This window comes from Cryptomeria japonica, chromosome 1 (assembly GCF_030272615.1).
Source record: "Cryptomeria japonica chromosome 1, Sugi_1.0, whole genome shotgun sequence".
Lineage (NCBI taxonomy): Eukaryota > Viridiplantae > Streptophyta > Pinopsida > Cupressales > Cupressaceae > Cryptomeria > Cryptomeria japonica.
Window position 1 is genome coordinate 686,864,373 of NC_081405.1, and position 6,683 is coordinate 686,871,055.

Below are 6,683 nucleotides of genomic sequence, written 5' to 3' on the forward strand. Positions count from 1 at the left end.
ATCTGTCTTCATCTTCTTCCAAAGTGTTCTCCAAAAATATCCAACAAACTTAGTGTCTCTGTCTGAAACTATGCTCTTAGGTAATCCGTGCAATCTCACAACTTCCTTGAAAAACAAGTCAACTATATGCACTACGTCTGATGTCTTCTTACAAGGTATGAAATGAGCCATCTTCAAGAATCTATCCACCACCACAAATATAGAATCAGTTCCTCTCTGTCTCTTAGGCAATCCAAGTATGAAAACCATGCTTATGTCTTCCCAAGGTCTCTCTGGTATTGTCAAAGGCTTATGCAATCCCACATTCCGGCTACTACCTTTTGCAACTTGACAAACTCTACAGCTCTGCACAAATTTCTTGACATCCTTATGAGTCTGAGGCCAAAAGTAATGTTCACTTACAAATGTTATTGTTTTGTCAACACCAAAGTGTCCAGCTAATCCTCCACTATGCTTCTCCTTTATCAGATTCTCCCTCATAAAAAATTTAGGTATACACAACTGAAATCCTCTGAATAATATCCCATCCTTAATGAAATAGTTCAACCATTTGCTTCTATCTACCATAATCAGTGCTCTACATGCTTTCCAAGGTTCTGCAAAATATGGGTCATCATCATACAAGGTCTTTAATTCTTCAAATATTAATACTGTCACTCTCATCTTTGTCAGCAAATTCCTCCTTCTACTTAATGCATCAACAAATTTGTTTCACTTCCCACTCCTATGCTTCAACACAAAGGTGTAACTCTGCAAAAATTCTACCTTTTGCATATGTCTCTGATTCAACTTACTTTGACTGTTCAAATACTACAAGGCTTGATGGTCAATATACAACACAAATTCCTTAGGCAACGGGTAATGTCTCCATTTCTTCAAGGCTTGAACCATGGCATTAAATTCCTGATCTTACATTGAATATCTTTCCCTGGCATCATTCAACTTTTCACTTAATTAAGCTATTGCTCTCCCTTTTTGACTCAATACTACCCCAATTGCATTCTCGTTTGCATCACAGTCCACTTGAAGTACTTTGTTGAAATCTAGTAAAGCTAACACAGGCTGTTCAGTGGCCTTATGCTTCAACAATTCAAAACTTTTATTTGCTCGGATGGTCCACTTGAATTCTTTCCTATCTCCCCTCATTGTCTCAGTCACAACGTTACAAACTGAACTGAAATTTTTGATAAACTTCTAGTAGAAACTAGCCAATCCATGAAATGATCTAACCTCTCCAATGCTTTCTGGTGTAGGCCATTCAACAATTGCTCTTACCTTTTCAGGGTCCATCTTCAATCCATCTGCAGATATAACAAATCCCAAATAGACTAACTCTTCTTTCATGAAACTGCACTTCTTAAGATTTATCAACAACTTTTCTTCTCTCAACCTCCGCAAAACTTGTCTTAAATGCAACAAATGCTCCTCTTTTGTCTTACTGAAAATGAGAATGTCATCCAAATATACAATAACAAACTTACCCAAGAATTTCTTCAATACCTCATTCATCAACCTCATGAAGGTACTCGATGCATTAGTCAACCCAAAAGGCATCACCAACCATCCATACAATCCTTCATTTGTCTTGAATGTTGTTTTTCATTCATCTCCTTCTCTAATTCTGATATGATGATATCCACTCTTCAGGTCTACCTTTGTGTAGTATTTGGGTCCACTCAAACAATCCATTATGTCATCCATCCTAGGTAAAGGAAATCGGTACTTTACTGTGATCTTGTTTATTGCTTTAGAATTGGTACACATCCTCCATTCTCCATTCTTCTTAGGCGGTAACATTGTTGGTACTACACGGGGACTCAAACTTTCTCTGATCAGACCTTTCTTCAACAATTCCTGCACTTGTCTATTCAACTCTTCATTCTTTGTCGGTGTCATCTGGTGTGCAGCTTTGTTACGCAAACTAGCTCCGAGAATTAGGTCCATGCAATTACAGATACTCCTCACAGGTGGTAATCCATGAGGCACATTATCTGATATGATGTCTTCATATTCTATCACCAATTATTTTATCTCCTCTGATTGTTCTTCTTCATGCTCTGAATTCTCAGTCTTCTTAGTAACTAAAGCAAAACACACATTTTCATGTCTCATTCCATCTAAGAATTTCCTTCCATCCACCAAACAAATTCTAGCATTTGTACAAACTTCACTCTTCAAAGGCTCCTCCAAGGTTAACAAGGTTTTTTTCATCTCATTCGCTACAATAGTGTATATGTTCTTTCTCCCATCATGTATTGCATGTCTAACAAACTACCAAGGTCTACCCAATAAAAGGTGACAAATATCCATAGGCATGATATCACACAAAACTTCATCATGATAATTCCCAGTTTTTAATTTCACCAAACATTGCTCACTTACTAACAACTTATGATCATCTTGAATCCATGCAATCTGATAAGGCTTAGGGTGTTTCAATCTTTCCAACTTCAATTTATTCACCATTTCTTCTGAAACAAGATTATCCGAACTACCACTATCAATAACTACTTTACAACACTTATCGGATACCTTACATCTGGTCTTAAACATATCTTGCCTTTATAGGGGCTCTTCATCTTCTCCGATATGACACAAAGCTCTCCTCATTATCAATAGTTCTCATCTTTCAGTTTGTTAGCTAATTCGGTGGGGCTTTCTTCTACCAACATTGCTCTCCCAATGTTCTATGTCTTCTTACATTTCAAAGCACAATGTCCTTTTCCTCCACACTTATAGCAAGTTCCCCTAAACACTCTCTTGTCTTGTCTTCTGTCATCTTTTTTTTAAAAATCATTCCGATAACTATCAGGTTCTCTTCTCCGGTAGAAATTTCTATCATCCTTCTGATATGAACTGCCATCTTTGCTTACTTCCTTTTCCTGCTCTAATCTGTACAGATTCCTCTTTCTCCTTGAAATCTTCCTCCAGAAAACCTTCCACCTCTACCTCATTGTCTCTACTCATGTCTTTTGTTCAACTTCTCTTCTTCTTTCAAGGCATATTGATAAGTTTCTTCAACACTCTGCAACTTGATCAAACTGAGTTAATCTTGTATAGACATCCACAATCCATTCAAATATCTCGCAACTTGTTCAACATCATCATCGACATGTCCAAATCTGATATTCAACTTGTAGAATGCTTCGGTATACTCCTTGACACTAGATTCTTTCTGCTTGAACTCCTGTAACTTCTGAAACAGCCTTACTTGATAATCAGCTGGCATAAACTTTTATTTTAACTTACCAACCATCTGCTCCCATTATTTGATCTTCTCTTTACCTCTTCTTTGTCTATCAACTTGCAAATGTTCCCACCAAAGAGATGCATGACCTTTCAACCGGGTACAAGCATATTTCGCCTTTCTTTCTTCTGCGGTGTTCTCAAAATCAAAATACTTCTCCATCTCTGAGATCCAATCCATTAAATCATATGTATCCAACTTCCCATTATACTCTAGCGGGATAAAATATGGTTTAGTGTTCGCCCTACTCAATTTTCTGGTAGGAACCTCTCTTCATCTGAATCGATCGCTAGTGGATTTGCTACTTGTTCTGCTAGTGTTTCTTCTTCTTCATTTTCGCTCACATCTTCAAAAAGTCGGCCTCTTCTTTGGGTTGTCTCAACGACTTCCAACCGAGCTGCAATTCCTCTCAACATTTCCATCACAACAGGGTCTACATTCCCACGCGCTCCACCATTCATGTTTCCTCTTCGCGCCATCTTTACGCCACTTCTCTGCAGCTGCAGGTCGGATTCATAATCCACCACCCTACAATAAAATCTCAGGACAACGCAGTCTTTGAAACGAAATCTCGCTTTGATACTACTTGGTGCAGTCACTGGTTAGAAGGGACCTCAACGAGATCAATCCGGATCGGGAAACAAGAGCAAACAAAACAGAAACAAGAGGATATGATGGAGGCAATGCAAAACTGAATGAATTACATCATGAAAATCAATTACAGATAACCGGTAACATCTGGGTTACAAGATTTGACTCACTGGCCTGCCACATACATGCTCAATTACAGAATTGGTCAACTCTGAACCTCTAATTCCTAAGATCTATATTTTATATTATTTCTCACTGAATTATAATGCTTAATTACATTGATTTATACGGCCCAGGGAGATCGGGTCGGCCCAAAAGGGATCAAATGCCAAAGAACAAGATCAAACATGTAAAACCAAAAGGTCAACCTCCGCCAAAGAGATTCCTCTGGAAAATCCAAAGGATGAAGTGCGGATCAAAGGGAAGGTCGGCCACAGGCCAAGGAACATCGAGATCAACAAACTGAGGCTCTGCAAGCTACGGAAAGGGTCCGTAAGATTCGCCAATGCAAATAGGTCCAAGTGGTTCCAGTGCCAGAGAACTGTCTCGGAATCGGGAATTGATAACTTGCCGGTAAATGATCCAAATGCACCGCGGTTTAGGAATAAGGAAGATGATCATGTCCTCAAGAAAAATCCAAATCTGCAAGATCTGGTGAGCCAATGCAAGAAAATGCAGAAAGAAATGTTGAAACTGCATAACAGAAAACAAATTGGAAATGATATGTTTTTGGTTGATGCAAGATTGTCAAGAACCCGGGATGGTCCTACATCACATTGTGGACAATTGCAGCTAGTGGGACTCTAGTGGGTGTACCTTATGCTAGAGTTTTGATTCCATGCCCCAATTCTGAGAGCACTCATTTAGAGATGGGATGAAAATACAATGTCATTTAGTCTCCCAACTATGGAGAGGACAGTGACATTACTTGATGTGTATAGGACTCTTCGTCTACCCATTTGGGGTTGGCAATTATTACTAGATATGCATGCATTAGCCCGAGAGTTGTGAGATGGACAAGAGTGGTGCACTGAACAAGTCAAAGACGCGACCAAGAATATCTACCTTTGATGTCTCGAGTAGGAGCACATATTGGGCCACTCATTCAACACATCATGATTGCAACAGTAGCACTTTGAGTCGTGATAGATAGACAAGGCTCTCAACTACTGATGAGCCTCATCACATATATCAGAGTGATGGAGGATGCTCTAGTGTTTGTGTGGGGATGCAACATATTATCCCACTTATACCACAATCTAAGTTGGTATGTTTGTAATGAGTACCACAGTATCACTGCCTACACGTTGTTGCACCTATGGATGTTAGGATATTTGTGCCCCATTCGTGTGGACATGTCGTGAGCATTCACTTAGCCTCTGTTGTGAGGCAAGTGGAGGTGTAGTGATTTGATGTTCTGGAGGATTGTCATAGACCATCTTGAGATCGACAATATAATCTAACAGTCATACCAAGACATGTTTGTGTGGCATACAAACCGAACACAACTACCTTGGGTTCAGAGTAATCAGTTCCTTGTCAATCGTAACGATCACATAGTCATCTCATACTACTGGCAATGAATGCTCCCCACATATGTGAGGTTGACAAAGGGTAATGCTAGGTCACAAGATCATCCATGACCGACAATAGGGGATGCATTAGAAATCCCATCAAAGAGTGCCAATGACGACATTCCCCACAGCTAGATATTAATGATGTTAGAGTAATAAAGGGCTTTGTTGATTGGTGGATCACTAAGAGTCACATCTCGATCTTTGCTACTTTTACATTTATATATATTTGATGAGACTATTAAACATCATCTTATGTGTTTGATTAAGTGGTTATTGGTAAATTAGATGGTTAATTTCAAATGCATTGAAATGAAATTCAAATGGAAAAGATGTTAGTTATCATGTTATGATTATGAGTTTAATCTCGCATATGCTTTGATTATGATTTACGATACTGACCTACTAATGTGAATCTAAGTGCAAGTGAGTACGCCTATCATCGAAGACGAGAACTTGGCTGAGGTAGAAGTGTCCTAGCCATTTGGCAATAATATACATGATGGTACCTAGTGTATATGCACACACCTACGTGGGATATTCATATTGCATTCATGATGTTTGTACATTTTACGTTTGAAGATTATATAGATGATTGAACATAATGTGCAATGGTATTATAGATAAGTAGTTGCTTACAATGTACTTGTTTGAAAATAAGATTAAAAAAATGTAAAAAATCACCTCTTTTATTGCTTTTTCATAATTATATAAATAGCTTAATTCAAAAAAAGTAAATTTTTCATATTTTTAGTATAATTATTTTTCTTAAAAAATAATAATAATATATATAAATAATTATCTATTGATATATATTTTTAGTTTTAAAGTAGATATTATAAATTAATAATATATATTAATAGTTCTAATTAAAATTGCGTGCTTTGAATAAAACATAATTAAAAAATAAATAAGCCAAAAAGAACTAATTTAATATTATAATATATGATACTTTTAATAGAACTGTAAAAGTAACTTTATATATATATAAAACAAAGCTAAAATTTAATAATATTAAAATAAGAGTTAAATGCTTCTTCTTAAAAGAAAGGAAATTATGTAAAACTAAAAGGATTGGTTTCCTTATAATTAAAATAAAGCTTCTTGTTTTAAAAAAACTAATGCATGTTTATATTCTAAGGACATGTTTTACGGAGTATGTAAAAAATAAATTGTGTTTTTATTAGCCAGAAAAGTTTATTTATTTTTTCAAAAGTCTTAGAATGGAATACTCATTAAAAAACTTGTCATTGTGCTTTTTATTATTTAAA